The sequence below is a fragment of the Dasypus novemcinctus genome, chromosome 3, assembly GCF_030445035.2.
Source record: "Dasypus novemcinctus isolate mDasNov1 chromosome 3, mDasNov1.1.hap2, whole genome shotgun sequence".
In the NCBI taxonomy this organism is placed as follows: domain Eukaryota; kingdom Metazoa; phylum Chordata; class Mammalia; order Cingulata; family Dasypodidae; genus Dasypus; species Dasypus novemcinctus.
Window position 1 is genome coordinate 42040496 of NC_080675.1, and position 19288 is coordinate 42059783.

At 36.8% G+C, this 19288-nt stretch overlaps 1 protein-coding gene and 1 pseudogene across 4 annotated transcripts in view; both read right to left on the bottom strand.

Moving 5' to 3' along the window:
- RAD51B (RAD51 paralog B) overlaps nucleotides 1-19288 on the bottom strand; it is a 744701-nt gene that overhangs the window by 505785 nt on the left and 219628 nt on the right. The gene's annotated exons all lie outside the window — the stretch shown is intronic.
- LOC105744576 (U2 small nuclear ribonucleoprotein B'' pseudogene) lies at nucleotides 13940-15150 on the bottom strand (annotated as a pseudogene).

The window sequence follows — 19288 nt, forward strand, 5'->3', positions numbered from 1 at the left end:
CCCTTTTGCTCCCAAGACAGTAACCTCCCTAAGGCCTCTCATTCTATCCTTTATCTCGCTCTTCTCATCCTGATTCATAACCATTTTAAATAAATGCCCTTTATCCTGATTAAGAGAAAACACCTTGGGAAACGGATGTGGCTCAACCAATTAGGCTCCCATCTACCACATAGAAGGTCCGGGGTTCAAAGCCCAGGGCTTCCTGGTGAGGGCAGCCTGGCCCAAGCGGTGAGCTGGCCCACGGCAGAGTAATGGCCCACGCAGGAATGCCGCCCAGTGCAGGAAAGCCCCCTGCAGAAGAGTGCCGGCCAACGCAGAGAGCTGGTGCAGCAAGATGACACAAGAGAGACAGAGGAGAGAAAGTGCCTTATTGTAAAGGTGATTTGAAGAGATTTTGACCAATAGAGTGAGAAAATCTGGGACTTCATACTGGCTCTACCACCACCTGGTTATATGATATTGGACATGTCAGCCTACACTCTTATTTCTGTAGTCTAAGGCAATAAAGTCAACCTCATGGGGATATTATGGAGATTTATGTGAAGATTTTATAAACTGAGAAGAGCCAGGAAATAAACCTCAAAATATTTCATGGAAATTATTAGAGATCTCTTTTAGGTAAAACCAATTCTTTATCTAATGAGTGAGCAACTAAATAGTTCAGAACCTATATCAGCATTGGCTACCATTCATTTTGGCAAATCAGATCAAATGGGGTGGGGGGGAGGTTAGATGATTTTCAATCTATATCCATTCAATAATATCTGAAGGCTCCTGAACCTTTTGGCTTTGAACTCCTATCCAAGCCAAAAAAACTGAAGCTTTCATCTATTTATAAAAGAAAAAAAAAAAAAAAGCCAGATTAGCTTTTGTAAGCTTGATTGGTTTAGTGTTTTATAACTCTTTGCCCCCACACGCACAAACACACACACACTGCATTTTTATCTTAAAGTACTTGTAGTTTTGGAAATTTTAAGCTCTTCTTTATTCACTATCCCCCACTAGTAAGTATATGACTTGCTACTTTCCTCCTATCTGGTCATGTGATAACAATCTATAATAGTGCTGTCCAAAACAACTCTCTGCAATGATGGATATGTTCCATATCTGTGCCATTCAATATGGTAGCTACTGGCCACCTGTGACTAATGAACACCTGTAATGCAGCTAGTATACCTGAGAAATTAAATTTTTACTTTAATTTAAATTTAAATGGCCAAATGAACAGTTCAGAGCTAGAATCTGTATGCCAGAGACAATCCATTGAGGCTTGTAAAATCTACTGCTGACCATCCTTGACAAGGTTGACAGTCAGACTGTCTATAAAATCCCAGTTAAAAGAATTCTGCTGATGCTTTCCAGAATTAAGAGCTTTTCCACAAATGCACCCATACAACCACAATTCATAACATTGCTCATAGAGTTTAGAATGTTTAGAATGCCTTTCCTCCTACAGTACACCAAGTATACTTTCATTCACCTTTCAAGGTCAATTCAAATGTTACCTTTTCTGTGAAGTCTCCTTTGATTCCTCTGAGAGCAATACAGCAGTGTGAAAAGAGTTGTAGTTCTGGAATAAGACCGATTAAAGTTTGAATCCCAGAGATAGCCCTTACTATCCAGAATTTACCGAATCTTGAGCAAGTAATTTAATCTCTTTGGACCTCAATTTTTTCAACTATAAAATGGTAATGATTTGTTGTCAGAATTAGGACAGCATTATCATAATAGCTAACATTTATTAAGTTCCTTCTTACATTAGGCACCATGGAAACACAACCCTTGGATTTTTTCATTCAATTTTCATTAAGTAATATATTACTTAAAAGTTAAGTAATATTTCTTTACCTATTCACCATATATTCAATATTTTATTCATTTATCTATTCGAAAAAACTTGAGTCTAATGTTCCCAGTGAGGAACTGTGGATAAAGGAGTAAACAAAACAAAGTCCATACACTTATGGCACTTATATTCTAGTGGAAAAGGCAGACAACAAGCAAGAAAAATAGATATATAATATAATGTCAGTAGTGTTAAATGTTATTAAGGAAAATAAAACAGGACAAAATAGAAGAAAAAGAAGGATGCTATTTTATAGAAGAAGTTGTCTTGCAAGGCCTGTCTGTGGAGTTAGTATTTGAAAAGACCTAAATAAAGAATGGGAATGAACGATGTGAATATATGTCAGAATAATGTTCCAGAGAGAAGGAACAGCATTATTGGAAGCTGTTATGTAACATACACTATTCTAGAAGCTAAAAGTAAATGTGAACCAGACAAAGCACTTGTCCTCCAGAATTTTACATTATTGTGAATAAATAAAAATAAAATATCCTGGAGGTGAAAAGTTCTATGAAGCAAAAGAAAAAAAAAAAAAAGACAAGGAAATAGAGAGTGATGGAAGAAGGTGGTATTATTTCTACTTTGCAGATGAGGATATTGAAAGTTAAGTAACAAGACAACACAGACGATAAGTTGTAGAGCAGAGATTTAACGCAAAAAGTCTGCCTCTGTGTTGCTCAAATGTGGCCACTCTCAAAGCCAAACCCAGCATATAGATGCATTGCCTTCCCCCCTAGCATGGGACATGACTCCTGGGGATGAGCCTCCCTGGCACTGAAGGCTTACTACCAAGCACCAGCTCATGATGTAACTACAAAAAGACCATGAACAAAGAGGTCAACTCAGACCGGCAGAATAACTCAGCCTACATGTAATATCAGGTGTTAAAAACTGCTTTATGACTTTGGATAAAAAGGGAGAAATGGAAAGGACAAGTGAGTTTATATGGCTAAGAGTTTCCAAAAAAGAGTCAGGAGGTCATCAGGGAGTGATGCTTATGCATGCCTCAGCAGGGTACCAGAGACAGCCAAGGTAGATGGAAACCCAGGTGCTGGTTCTCCTGCAGTGACCCACATGTTCTATGGTCAGGGTGGATGGCTCTGGAGTCCAGGGCCATCCTGGAGTTTGTGTTCCTGAGTGTGATGAAGTTGGACTCAGATAAAACCTTTCTACACATGCCTCTCCTGTCACTTTTACTGGATCTGTGATTGACATTTGGGTTGGTGTATGCTCAGGAGACCTGGATCTCTGAACTGTCCATGTGATGGCCAGGCCCTGGGGCTCAGCAGACTTGCAGCTCCTATCCTCTGGTTTTTTAGACTTACCCTGGCCAGCTGACAGGGAGGTGAAAAGGGTCAACGACCACACCAGGGAGTCAAGAATGCCTACAGCTTCAACCAGGAGAATTGCATCCATCATCATGTGGAATCTAAACCCCCCTTGATGTAGAGGGGGACTGAACATAGCCATCCCAGGTCCACAAGACAGAGGAATAGAGTATGAATTAGAGTGGACTTGACTGGTGTTCTGCTGGGGAACTGATGTGCTCAGTAAGGGAAGAAATTGTAGTAGTGATGTCGAGAGGGTGGCCATGGTGGCTCCTGATACTTGGGAGAGGGAAGAAGAGATATGGTGTGGGGGCATTTTGAGGATTTGGAGTTGTCCTAGGTGGTGCTGCAGGGATGGATGCTGGATGTTGTGTGTCCTGTCGTGGCCCACTGGGAGGACTGGGCGAGAATGTGGAATACAATGTGGACCACTGTCCATGTGCTGCAGCGGTTCTCCAGAATGTATTTGCCGGGAGCAGTGGATGTGCCACAATGATGGAAGAGTTAGTTGATGGGGGAGGGTTAGGGTGGGTAGTATATGGGAACCTCATATTTTTTTAATGTAACATTTAAAAGAAAACAAAGAAAATTTTTAAAAAAACAAAAACAAAAAGAAAACAAAAAAAAAGTCTGTCTCTGAAGCTCATTCTTTGATGACTTGCCCCACCAGACATACATGATAAAGTCTACACTGGGAATCAGAAAATTGTAGGGATTATAGTTCGTTAGTTGTTATACCTGAAATACCTAGATAATGGCATTCAGTAGATGCAAAATAGGGTTGAATTAACTCAGATACCACTCAAAATATAATATGAAAATTCTATTATAATTCAAGAGACCATGATCTGAAAACTAGGTAGTTGGCTCGCCTTATTTAGAGAAATTCCATTAAAAACAAAAGCTCACGATAAAATGTAACATTTAAGTTATAGATTTTGAAAGATGGTTGGAGTGAGACCGAGCACAACTTATATGGGCCTAGTGTTTATCACTGCCAAGGAAAACAATTTATATATGCTTGGGGAATGGTGATGTGGGGGATTGTAATGAATGGGAGATAACAAAGTTATCATTACACATATGTTAACACCCAAACTGGTGATAAATTAGCACTACATTTTAGGATTTACTGACATGACTTTACCAAGTTTTTTCTTCATTGTAAATCATTAGGATTTAAAATACTTGAAGTTTCAAAGCTGCTTCCTATCACTTAGCAAACTAGTTTACAACTGTCAGCACTTCAACTCATAAACCAAGAGGAGAAATCCCTGGGCCATATAGGAAAAATTCTCATCATGCCATAATAATTTGTTTAATATGTGTGAAAGCATCTTACTCAAAATTATGGCAGTCTTTTATTCTAATTACAAAAGAAATACAAATTCTTTTATTGAAAATCTGGAAAATTCAGGAACATATAAAGGAGAAAATAAAAAATCAACTGTAATTTCACCTTCCAAAGATAACACTGTTAATTTTAACAGGATTAAAATTAATAGTGTTAATTGAACAAATCCTTCCAATCATTTTTTCCCATATGTATATGTGTATGTTGGAAGGTTGCTGGGCAGGTAATTATAATTTTCATAGGATCAGTATTGTACTTTTTACCTAGTTTTACAGATTGCTATTTTTCACTTAATATTAATACTACATGAAGTGTTAAATTCCCAAATTTAAAAATAATTTTACCATTTTAATAATGGTAAAATATTCTATTGTATATAATTAACAATCCCCCTATTGTTGATTCTAAATTTATGCAATTAAACATGATGCTGGGATGAATCATGATTATACTAACCTACATGCAAAATTGTGATTTTTTTCCCAAGATAAATTCCAAAAAGTAAAACTACTGTATCAAATTATATAAATATATCAAATTTGAAAGTGTTGCCAAATGTTCTCCACAAAGATAATGACTATTTAAATTTCCAATATTAAGTTAAGTAAGAGTTTTACTCCATACTAACACATAAAATGCATCTTAATTTTTTTTTAATTTGACAGGCAAAAAATAAAATGTTACTATTTATTTCATTAATGAAATTAAGCATTTTTCTTTTTCTATTGGCCACTTGTATTTCTTCTTCTATTAACCTTTATATTTCTTTATACCCTTTGGCCATTTTCCTATTAGGGATTAGCTTTATTTTCTTCTCTTATTGATTTAAGAGAATACTTTATATGGAGAGAGAAGTGCCCTTTATCAATAGTCATGTCACAAATATTTTTTATCTCTTTATTGTTATCATTTAAAGTTTTTCTGATATAGGAATGTTTGAACTTTTATATAGTCATATTTATTAGCACTTTATTATTTAATTTGATCTGCTAAATTTATGCTGAAAAAGTATTTGATACTTTTCTTTTACAGTTGTGTTAAAGCTACAAAAAAAATTTATAACTGGAAGATCTACTGTGAAATTCCAGCAATTTAGGGGAATTATGTAAAATAGAACTCCCCCAACCATATATATACATCCATGCAAGCAGATATATACTTACTCTCTCCTTTCCAAACACAAAGAAATACCAGATAAAATATAAGTAAGAATTTTGTTTTTAAAACATAGATGAACATGACTACAATATAAAAAAATAAAAATAAAAACAAAAACAAAAAACAAAAAATAAAACAAAGATGAACTTAAAATGAATAAAGAGAGGGAAGCAGATGTGGCTCAAGCAATTGGGCTCCCATCTACCATATAGGAGGTTCAGGGTTCAATACCCTGGGCCTCCTGGTGAAGGCAAGCTGGCCCGTGTGGCGAGGGCTGGCTCATGCAGAGTGCTGGCCCACGCAGAGTGCTGGCCCACACAGAAGTCCTGCCCCATGCAGGAGTGCTGCCCCATGTGGAGAGTTGGAGCAGCAGGATGACGCAACAAAAAGAGACCCAGAGAAGAAATAATAATAAAAGATGCAGCAAGCTGAGGTGGTGCAAGAGAATGATCGTCTCCCACTCTGGAGGGTCCTAGGATCAGTTCCCAGAGCCCTAATGAGAATACAAGCAGACACAGAAGAACAAACAGTGAATGGACACAGAGAGCAGACAACGGAAGGAGGGGGAAGAAATAAATTAAAATCTTTTTAAAAAATGAATAAAGAGAAATTCTCAAATGTCAGAGAATAAAACTGAAATAAAAACTGAACAGTATTATCCCAGGAATGCAAGGTTGGACCAATATATAAATATCAATCAATATAATACAACATATGAATAGAATAAAGGGGAATAAAGCCAATGATCATCTCAACTGATATAGAAAAAGCATTTGACAAAATCCAACATCCTTTCATTACAAAAAACAACAAACTAGAAACAAAAGTAAACTTCTTCAATCTCATAAAGGGCATCTATGAAAATCCAGAGTTAACATCCTAACTTGATGGTGAAAAACTGAAAGCTTTCCCTGAAATAAGAACAAGACAACAATATTCACTCTCACCACATCTATTTAACATTGTAGTAGAGATTCTAGTCACAGCAATTCAGCAAGAAAAACAAATAAAAGGCATACAGATTGGAAAGGAAGAAATAAAATTATCTCTGTGCAGACTACATGAAAACCCTGAAGAATTCACACACAAAAAAACTATTAAAGCTATTAAAACTATTAAAGCTAATCAGTTCTGCAAAGATGCAGAATACAAGATCAACGTGCAAAAATCACTTGTGTTTCTGTACACTAGCAATGTAAAATGATAAAAATGAAATTAAGAAAATAATTCTACTTATATTACCATTAAAAAGAAAAAAAATCTAGGAATAAATTTAACCAAAGAAATGCAAAATGTCTTGTAAGAGCTTCACGGTACTTCTTCCAACAATGAGTCTATTACTGAGAATTCCATAATCATTTCAATAAATCTAAATCACAATAAGTCATTGGAAAACCACATCAGGAATGGAAGCTTAGACAACATCCACATTGCTTCTTATCCTAGAGGGAAAAGAGGGGGTTCCCTGTGGCATGCCAGTCAAACCTATTTGATGGTTTTGTTCAAATTAGTTAGAAACTTGAAGAATATTTTTAGAAATTTTAATCTTAAAGAATTAATCTTGGGAAGCGGACTTGGCCCAATGGATAGGGCATCTGCCTACTGCATGGGAGGCCTGCGGTTCAAACCCCGGGCCTCCTTGACCTGTGTGGAGCTGGCCTATGCGCAGTGCTGATGAGCGCCAAGAGTGCCGTGCCACACAGGGGTGTCCCCGAGTAGGGGAGCCCCACATGCAAGGAGTGTGCCCCATAAGGAGAGCCACCCAGTGCGAAAGAAAGTGCAGCCTGCCCAGGAATGGTGCCGCACACACAGGGAGCTGACACAACAAGATGACGCAACAAAAAAAGAAACACAGATTCTCGGTGCCGCTGACAAGCATAGAAGCGGCCACAGAAGAACACACAGCGAATGGACAGAGAGAGCAGACAACTGAGGGGGTGGGGTGGGGAGAAGGGGAGAGAAATAAATAAAAAAATAGAAAGAATTAATCTAATATCCCCACGCAATGCATTAATACAGTACCTGCATCTGTAGTATTTATAATGTTTAGTTTATGTAGGTAACAGACAATATAATAGCCCCAACCTTAAATAAAGCTGTTGTACTACAGAATATACCTGGCTATGTGACTTTTTTAAAGTAAGATTTGTTTTACTATAAATAAGTGGATTATTTCAATGCAGGCAAAATTGTAAAGTTTTATTGAGAAAGATAGTATGCTTTTCATGAGCAAAGAACCTGTTAGTAATGAACTTTTTAAAAACGTAAATGCTTGTATCTGCTATGTGGGCACTGTTCTATGAAATAAAAAATGTAGTGTGGTCTGTAGCTTAAAGATTGGAAAAACCAACTACAGACAAATATCAACATAAATTATTCACAACATTATAAACAGTTGTGAGTAAATATTTCACGTTTTCAGAGATGTCCAATAAAAAGGTAATGCTTGTATAATGTAATTGCAAACTCTTAATTTATACTATTGCCCTTTTGGTATTTTGTATTAGGGAGGTTTATCTATAATTTGAAAAAAAGATATAAAGTATTTTATAAATAGTACCTCGGTTTAAGGAAAATGAAAAAAAAAAACAGTTCCAATTTCTTGTTTTGTCTTAATATCAAACTATGAGAAATTTATGCTACTTAAACAGAAAAGCCACCAAGATTTGTCAGCTCCTCAATCAAATAGGGCTTGCCATTTCTTCAATTAAGGGGATTTATTTAACTTCTCTAGCCACTTAAAACTGTAACCATCCCTAACAAAACTTTGATGAATTTATCTTAGGACTGTAACAGAAATACAAGCCTGGAAATAATTTAGGAGAGCATTCTGTAGGTATAATTTTACTGTAAACTAGTCTGTCTCTTTTTCACATACCTAAAAACAAAATGTTGACTGCCAAATAACATTGGTTATTGTGTACAAAAAACTGGAAAGAAATATTAACTATCTAGACATATAATCAGAAATAACTTGGAAATTCTCTGAATCCCTGATTTATTTATTATCTTCTCAGATTAAAACAAAACAGTGTCCTCTGATTAGTCAAAATACAATTTTAGGCTGATTTTTTGTTCAAATTGCATCAAGTAACTAAAGGGATTGGTTCCACCTGCAAGCCAGCATGCTGGGAGGTTGGGCACAATCTAAACTTGAAGAGAAAATGTTTTGTGTACTACTTCATTTCTGTGCATTACAAGCATGCTGGAACCTGACACTCTGAGCTTCCTTCCAACAAAATTGATAACTTCTCAGTTAAAAATGAAAAACAGAACACACTCTCTAATACAGCAACAAGAAATTACTCTAAGAGAATGGACTATTTCTGCAATCATGTAGCTGAGCAAAGAGAGCTTCAAAGACTCATTAGCAGTTTATTTCTACTGTAAATGAACACTGAACTGTACAACTCTGCTTTCTGCATTGATGAGACATAACATTCCCATATCGTACCATCTCCTATCAAAGAATGGTTTATTTGGAGGTGTTTCAAGCATTGTGAAAAGAAATCCAAGGTGGCTTAATGTTGCTGTATTTCAAAAGCTGAATATTTTTATTATTTATCTGTGTCCTTTTTGGTGTGTTTTTTGTTTTGGTTTGGTTTTGGTTTTGGGGTTAGTCTTTGGTATCATGTAGTGTTATCTATTCTCCCAAAAGGATGTGTATATAACTTTAAAAAGAGAAATGTACAGTGCTGAAAATAAGATGGCTCCAGGCAATGTAAGGTTGAGCCACTCTGCTCAGGGAGGCCTCCTCTCTGCTTGGTGAAGAGACTATTTTTATATGGCTGTCTGTTAGCGCTGGGAGCCTCCCTGGACCAGCTGGGAATTGTCCCTTGGATCTAATATTTTTTATTAGCAAATCTTGTGGCTCATCACATCTACTGATCGAAATGGATGTCTTAGACTAGGTTACTATTTTTGCCATATGGAATTGAATAAAATGCAGGATGTAATATCCTCTTTAAAAAAGAAATGCAAGATTTATACACTGAAAACTTGTAAGAATTTAAAAATTTAAGTAAATGGAAAGGCATTCTGTGTCCACAGATTCAAAGGATCTACAAATTCAATGGAATCCCTACCAAAATCCCAACAGCCTATTTTATAGAAATGGACACATTAATCCTAAAAATCACATGGAAATGCAAAAGACCCAGAATATCCAAAACAATCATGGGGGAAAAAAAGGAACAAAGTTGGAAGACTCACATTTCCTGATGTCAAAATTTGCTACAGTGCTACAGGAATTAAGTCACTATGGTACAGCAATTCAGTAATAAAAAATTGATATGTTAGAAGGAGTTTGTAAATCAGGAACATGACAAGGCCCTACTATTACTACTTCAATTCAAGAATAAAAAGTATGATGTCTGGAATGGAAGAAACAAAATTGTCACTTGCTTTAGTTTGCTAAAGGCTTCCACTGCAATATAGCAGAAATGGGTTGGCTTTTACAATGGGATTTTTTTTCTTTTAGGAGATACCAGAGATTGAACCCAGGACCTTGTACATGAGAAGCGGGTGCTTAACCACTGAACTACACCCACTCCTAACAATGGGAATTTATTAGGTTAAAAGCTTACAATCCTGAGGCTGTGGAAATGACCAAATCAAGGCATCATCAGAGATGCTGTCTCACTGAAGTTCAGCTGCTGGTGTTCATGGACTCCTGTCACGTGACCAGCTCTGCCAGTCTCTGCCTTCTACTCCAGGCCCAATTTCTCCCCAAGCTCAGCTGTAGTTGATCAAGCACACACCAGGGCACAATGCCAGTCCACTCATTTTTCCCCTCTCCTCCGGGCCTCATCTCCTTAGCTTCAAGCTGCTCCATTTATGCCTTTTCTCTCTAGTAGACTTGTCAACTTCTGGAGACTTCCTTCTGTCTGTGTGGTCTTCTTTATTTGTCTGCAGCTTCTTAGTCCTCCCACAATCTAATCAAAGGCCCTTAACTGAAGTGATGTAATCAAAAGAGTTCTAATTGAGGGGAACAAGTATAGATCAGTGGTTGAATGCGTGCTTCCCATGTACAAAGTCCTGGGTTGGATCCCTAGTACCTCCTTAAAAAAAAGTGTTCTAATCAAATGATCTAATCAAAAATGTTCTAATTAAAAGGTACCTTAACTGAATCTAATCAAAAGGCCCCACCACAATGGGTTTACATGAACAGTAAGGGGTTAGCTTAAGAACACAATTTTCCGGAGTTCACAAAAGACTCAAACTAGTACATATCACCCTCTAGGCTCCAAAATTAATGTTCTTTGCATATGCAAAATATATTCATTCTATCACAATATTTCAAAAATGTTAAGTCATTTCAGTAACAATGCTAAGTACAAAATCTCCTCAAAATCAGTTACAGATATGCAGCCTATCTTAGAGCAAAATTCTACTCTGGCTGTGGACCTATGAAACTTACAAAACAAATTACTTGCTTCCAATATACAAAGGAGGTACAATCATAGAATAAACATTCTCATTACCATAGAGAGAAATTGGAAGGAAAACAGGGGTCACAGGTCCCAAACACTTCCAAAAACCTGTAGAACATACTCCAATTGATTTCAAAGTCTGAGAGTTATCTATAGAATGAGAGTTTCTTCTCCTCGAGACCTCACGGAGCAGCAGTCCCACCCCTTCCAAGGGTTTGTCCAGTGACCATCTTCTCAATTCCACCCTGGGTGGTGGCTGAGCTCTAGGCTTCAATCTCCACCTCAGCACACTGAGGTGACAATCTCCCAGGCACAGGCCCAACCCCCGCAGAACAGTGAAGTCATACCCAAACTCTCCCCAGTGATATCTGATTTTTCTTTTGCCTATTACCCTTCTCATCATTTTCAGAGAAAACACCAATTCTCCAAGAGCCTTATTTCTTCCAAAACAACCAAAGCTGCAGAGATCAAGCTGAACAATCACGATATCGAATAAATACCTAATGGTCAAAATAAAGTTGACCACTGGAGAAATGAAGCCAAATCAATCCAGAAAGCCATCTGATATAACCAAGAATTAAGAATCAAATTTTGTTAAAGAATCACCTTCATTGTTGAAAGTAAAAATACTTTTAAGGTGTAGAGATTCTTGTTCCAGTAAGCATGTGATTATATTAAAGTGGTGGTAGCAGGAAGATAATCTTGATTCCACTGGGAATCTTAGGTTTTCATAAACATATTGTGAAAACCTTAAGTTTCTCTCTAAAAGAAAAAGCATGAAAGAGAAATTGAGGTATTTGTATTTCCTCAAATGCCCATTATTGTATCCCTGAATACTGTGTATCTTACAATGAACAGTGTGGAAGTTGTTCATTTTTCATTCTGAAGTAAAATACTTTCAAGAACAAAAAAAAAAGAGTTTACTATATTAGAAGTTGCATGAGAAGTGCTTGGGAAATGTTATAAAATTGAAGAAATTTTCTAATCTTTTGTTGGTTAAATATGTATAAGTAAAATGTAATTTATATATTTAGAGATTGTAAAAAATTCTTAAAGACAATGGTCTCATTGTCCTACTCTATTCTAATACTTATCTTATCTGCATGTTAATTATAGTTTTAGTTATTCCTAGAAGAATGTTAGATGTTATGAAAATCATAACATCAGTTATACTGTTTTGCTCTGATGCTTCTCTAAAAAGCATGCAATCTTTAACAAAAAGGGACTTTAAAAAGAAGAAAGGCAAATCTATAAGTTATGTCCTACCTGTTGATTAACAAAATCCTGATAAATTGTAATAGTAAAATGAGGCAAAACTTGTATCATCTGCAGTTAAGGATCTCAGTATAAATGAATTTTTTTTTCTCTAGAAGCAGCTTCATTTAAAATACTCCTATGGGAAGCAGACTTGGCCCAATGGATATGGCGTCCACCTACCACATGGGAGGTCTGCAGTTCAAACCCCACGCCTCCTTGACCCGTGTGGAGCTGGCCCATGTGCAGTGCTGATGCGTGCAAGGAGTGCCCTGCCACATAGGGGTGTCCGCCGTGTAGGGGAGCCCCACGCACAAGGAATGCGCCCTGTAAGGAGAGTTGCCGAGCGCAAAAGAAAGTGTAGCCTGCCTAAGAATGGCGCCACACACACGGAGAACTGACACAACAAGATGACACAACAAAAAAGAAACACAGATCCCTGGTGCTGCTGATAAGGATAGAAGCAATCACAGAAGAACACACAGCAAATGGACATAGAGAGCAGACAACTGAGGGGCGGGGGGAGTGGGGGGAGAAGGGGAGAGAAATAAATTTAAAAATTTAAAAAAAAAGAAAGAATCAGACTTCAATTAAAAGATAAATGGGTCAAATCTAGTTAAAGACTAAGGTAAACCAGAATACAAAAAAAAAAGTAATATTGGTATTTTTAAATGTTAATTCCTATAGAGATCAAAAAGAAGAAATTTATTTTGTCAAGACAATTTTTCAAAACTTAATCTGTCTGGTTTATTCATTTGAATAGCCTAGCTAACACAGAATTTAAAATAGGGAATGAGACTGTGATATACTGTACAGAATTGATGTTAATACTCTGATGCAATTAAAAGAGTTTTGGGCATAAGATAGAAAGGTATTTGCAAAGTCCCTTGAGAGAGTAGGGAGAAAGCATAGAGCCATTAAACTTTCCCACCTGGGGAATTCCTACTGTTCTCTTAAGCAATAGGGCCTCCCAATTTGCTGAAACTGTAAAACTCTGCAAGGTAAACCTGTGAAAATAAAACTCTGTAATATATGTGACCTGCCTAATAAAATGAAATATCAGGAAAGCAGATGTGGCTCAGATGACTGAGCTCCTGCCTGTCACATGGGAGGTCCATGGTTCAGTTCCCAGTGCCTCCTAAAGAAGACAGCAAGCTGGCGTGATGGGCAGTACAGCAAGTTGACACAATATGGTGCAACAAGAGACACAAGGAAGATGAGAGACACAACAAAAGCTGGGAGCAGAGATTCCCAGTGTCTCCTACAGAAAAAAAAAAAAAAAAAGCAAGACAGCAGCTGATGCAATGGGCAGGTGCATCAAGCTGACATAACAAAATGTTGCAACAAGAGACACAAGAAGAAAAAACAATGAGAGACACAAAAAGCAGGGAGCAGAGATGGCTCAAGTGATTGGGCACCTCTTCCCACATCAGAGGTCCTGGATTTGGTTTCTGGTACTTCCTAAAGACACAGCACACAGCAAGTTCAAATAACGAAGGGATATGGATAGATAGATAGATAGATAAATAAATAAATATTTTTAAAAAAGAAATATCAGCCCTCAGTCTTTTTTTTTTAAATACAAACAAAAGCTTATTGTACAAAATTAAGGCCTTTGTATTTCACAGCTCTGTATAGCTAATGAAAAACCAGATAATTTTTCAAGTCCTTTACAAAAATTCTGCTTTCATTATACCCCATTCCCAACTATTAAAAATGGCCTGACCAGTATTATGAAAACAAATACTATAAACAAGACCAAGTCCTTTAAAGAAGACTGTCTCAAATGTTTTTTCTTAGCATAGGTGATCTTCATGGCATGGAATGGAGTGATCGTAAATCCTTGTAAAGCATCCCTGGCAGCTCCAGCCTGCCCATCATTTTCAAACTCAACAAAAGCAATGTCATGTCTTCCAGGTACCAAACGGACTTCCTTGAAACCAGGGAACTGATTAAACAGCATGGATAACATCATCTCATTAGTTTCTTCTGGTAAATTATTAAGGAACAAAATATAGTTTGGAGGGTAATCAGGAACCTGAGGATTTGGTATTGTATTTCCTTGGGTGTTAGCTGAATTTGGTGTACCCAGATCAGTCTTTTTGTTTGCAATTATTGCAGCCTGTTCCACGGTTTTGGCTTTTTTTTCTTTTTTCTTTGCTTTGTCAGCAAATGCGCCATGCATTTTAGATATTATATCAGAATCTGTTTTCACATACTGGATTCGCATTGGTTTACCATAAAATGGAAATCCTTGTAACTGCCTTAAGGCATTTGTGGATGAGCCCAGTTCTTTAAATATAACAAAGGCCTGCCCCCTCATCTTCATAGCCTTTAAAACTACAATGTCTACCACATGGCCAAACTGAGAAAACAGGGCACACAGGGATCACTTCAATTCTTCTTTTTTAATTTTGTCATTCATATTGTTGCTATAAATTGTATGATTTGGTCTGATATCCATGTTTTGGGTTAAACTGTCCAAATAATATGAGGCCTACACCGTCTCTCTTCCAGCCCTCAGTCTTGAAGCTTGCACTCATGAAACTTGTTTCCAAAATGATGAAGCTAAGCCTTACTATAATTAATGCCTAAAATTTGCCCCCTTAAAGACCTCTTTGTTGCGCAGATGGCCTCTCTCTAAGCCAAACTCTGTAAATAAGCCCACTACCCTCCCCCTTTACATGGGATATGACTCCTAGAGATAAAATTTTCCCTGGCAATGTGGAGCATGACACAATTCCCAGGAATGAGCTCTGCCCTGGCAACGTGGGATTAGATTGAAAGAGGGAAGAGAAATAAAATAAAAGTTTCAATGGCTAAGAGATTTCAAATAGAGTCAGTAGGTCATTCTGGCGGTTACTCTTATGCAAGTTTCAACCAGACAGTACAAACTGCCACAGTAGGCAAAGCCCTAAGCAACAGTGTTCCTGAAAACCCTAAAGAATACTCTGGGCTCTATCTAAAAAATCTACAAAAATTATTTCTCCAATGTAACATATTTCTACTCCTTTGTTTCTCAAATTACTTATTAAGTTTATCTTTCAGAGACTGAAAGCATCTGAATTGTTCCTATGCCAGTCTTCTCAAGAATGACAACAGTCTCATTCCTCTACCCCACAAGGCTGATGCCCCTTTGCAGCATGAAGAAGTTAGAATGGTTGCTGCCCAAATTATCCCTCAAGATTGAGGAAAAATGAAAAAGAGAGAGGTGTTGTAACTAAAAGTTAAGAATTAACAAGTGATTATGATTACTAAACACTATATAGATGCTTTTTTTTACTTTCTAGTATATTATAGAAAAGCCGAAAGTAATTATCTCAGATTTGCTAAATGAGAATCCAGATGCCTTGATCTCTGATAATGATTTTAAAACTATATAACCTTTATCTTGTGATTGTAAAAACCTTGTGACTCACCCCCATTTTATAGCTACCCTCCTATCCTGTTTTAGAACTTTGAAGTCTTATGACCACTAGATAGTCACTGTTTATTAATGAAAGAAACTGAGCCAGCCCTACCCCAATTACTCAGTAGCATAAACCTACCTATCTTGGATACTATGAAACTATAAGAATGACTGCAGTTTGGGGAGAAAGATTTTAGATCATTAGGCCATCCTTGCTGTGCACTGGCAATAAACTCTTTCTCTCTTTAAAACCCCGATGTGGCAGGAATTGGTCATTATGAAGTGCATCAGGTAAAAGACCGCTTTTGCTCAGTATCACTGATTCTTAACAGACAGTACAGAAAATAATAATTTAAAAGAAAAAAACCTTAATAGGACAAATCCTATCCTCAGCAAAATAAAATGCTTATGTTTAGAATGCCTTCTACCAAAAGTAATATTAGAAAATATATTTTACCAAGCCTTTCACAGTATTCAAACTACACATGAATACAGAAAGACATACCATAAACTCTAAGAAACTTCTTTTTACTACTCCCACATAACTAATCACTTAAGAAAAATTAGACAATCACTTTTTACAGGATGAGAGTTAAAAGAAGAGGAAGTGACCCTAGGAAACAGATAACTAAGAAAAAAACTATTCAGCAAACTCTTGGAAACTTGGGGACATGCTATGAAGTTTAATATTAATTAAGTGATGAGCTTATAAGATCAACTTAAAGCAGCCTAAAATGGTGGTTAAGAGAATATCAGCCCACAGGAATTTTCCACAGGCCTTCCCAAATTTATTAGTCATGGCAGTATATAGGAATGGGCTAAGGAAGTATACTTTTACTATGGGTTAGATTTCGTATTGTTTTTGTTTTTCTTTCTTTTTTTCTTTGCTACTACTAGGATTTTTTCAGATACAAACTGCTTGTCTTAAGGTTCTGGACTTTGTTAACTTCCATAAGTAAGTTTGCAGATTTCCACACCTTTTGCATCTTTGAGTCAGTAATAATGCAGTTTCTTAAAAGTAGAATATACTTGGAACACATCTAGCATATCAAAAAATCTTACTCAACCCTCAAGGCACAATTGAAATGTCATTTCCTCCCTGAAGAATTCCACAGTAATAGTTAACTACTCCTCTGGTCTATATATTTATTCTAAGGGCAAAGAAACTAAATATTAGATGAGCCCTTATTACAGGCCAAGTACTTCATAAAAGAATTTCATTTTAATCTTCACAACAGTATAAAGTAAGAATCCATTTTTGAGAATAGGAACTATGACTGTGAGAGGTGACATACCACACTAAGTCATGGAGTTGGGATTTAAACTAAATCTATCTGATTTTAAAGTGCATGGTCTTTACATAATTCCACTGCCTCTATCATAGACTTTTATCATTGACTGACTTATGATGAGTTGTTTGTATGCCAGTCTTCTCTTATAATTTATGAGATCTTTGAAGGCAAAGGCCCTGTTTTATTTAGATTTAAATCCTCTTGTCCTAGCACAATGTCTAACATGTAGTAGGTACTGCACTCTACTTGTGTAAGAAATAATGTGAAGAAATTAGTACAGTGGTCATTTTCCTCATATAATTAGCTTCCGTGTGACTGAAAATAAGTACCTGGGCTTCCACGCATAATGAAATAACTAAGATCTCCTACCATAAAAGCAAAAATTGGATAAATTATACAAAAAAAAATTATTTTCACACATTGAACCTAAGGCAGTATAGACCTGTGATCCCTAAGAGAAATGAAATGAATGAGGTAAGCCCCCAAAACACCCCTGATGTCTGTCTGGCAGCACCTTCTGAAATTCAACACAGGGAGGGAGAAACTAAGCAGAGCACAGAGGTCTTATTAAATTGAGGTGACAAAGTTCAAAGTTTAAAGAGGAAGAAGGTGATGGAATCTGAAAAACAAACTACTAAGGAGAATGGACCTATGCAGAGAAAAAACTCCAGCTATGAGCATAGGAATCCCCTTGAGATTGTTGATGATCACTGAATTGCATGTGCATGGAGTAAACTCCACAAGGCCAAGGAAAGTACTAGGGAATAGTAAATTGAATACTTCCCAGAACTCACACAAGGCTGACACATTTTGAGCAGCAAAGAAAAGAGACCTCACTGGATACCTATAATATTGCATAGAGACTCCAAAAGAGTCACACCTGGTAGCAAAGTCAAACAAGCCTTAGAGTAATGGTTCTTAAAATTTAGCATACGTTAGAATAATCTAGAAGGCTTATTAAAACAGACTGCTAAGGACCAGCCAGAGAGATTCTACTTCAGTAGTTCTAGAACACAGCTCTAGAATTTGCACTTAATAACAAGTTGTAAGGTGTACTAATGCTGTTGACCTGGTGACCACACTTTGAGAACAACTGCTCTAGAGTAAAGACAACTCTAGGTACACTCTAATGAGTCTCAAACGATTGACTCACAATTAACTCAAAAGATCTGCTAGAACAAAGCCTAACACTCTATAGAAAGACAGTAAAATTCCACATTCAACAACATAACATTCACAATGTTTAGGATCCAATAAAAAATTATTAGACATTCAAATAAGGAAGAGAATGAGACCCAGAATCAGAAGAAAAACTAGAAAATAAAACAAACACGTAAATGACAAAGATAAGGAAACAGGACATAAAGACTTTAAAGAATTATTAAATAAAGCTCATAGTTGTAAAGAAAAATATTAAAATAAGAAGAGAAATGAAAGATACCAAAAAATAAAAATAAAAATCCCCAGAGCTTCCAGAAATGAAAACCTTAAAATATGAAGTAATAAAATCATTGAATGGCTTAATAGCAGATTAGACACAAGAAAGAGCAATGAGTGAAAAAAGAAAATATAATGAACAAAGCTCACTGATCTATGGAACAAATCTATTGGTTTAACACAGGTAGGGGTGAGGGAGGAGTATTTGGAAAACTAATGTCAGAAATTTATAAATTTGCTAGAAAATGTCCAAAAAAAAAAAAACAGATTAAAGCAGCTCAATAAATGACAAAACCAAAATAAATATAAAGAAAACCACACAAAGGCATGTCAAAATTGAAATGCTAAAAATCAGTTACAGGGAAGCAGAGTTGGCCCAATGGATAGTGCCTCTGCCTACCACATGGGAGATCCGCAGCTCAAACCCTGGGCCTCCTTGACCCATGTGGAGCTGGCCCATGCTCAGTGCTGATGCACACAATGAGTGCCCTGCCATGCAGGGGTGTCCCCCGCATAGGAGAGCCCCACGTGCAAGGAGTGTGCCCCATAAGAAGAGTCGCCCAGTGCGAAAGAAAGTGCAGCCTGCCCAAGAATGGTGCTGCACACACGGAGAGCTGACGCAGCAAGATAACACAACAAAAAGAAACACAGATTCTTGTACTGCTGATAAGGATAGAAGCGGTCACAGAAGAACACACAGTGAATGGAAACAGAGAGCAGACAACTGGGGGAGAGGGGGAAGGGGAGAAAAATAAATCTTAAAAAAAAATCAGTTATA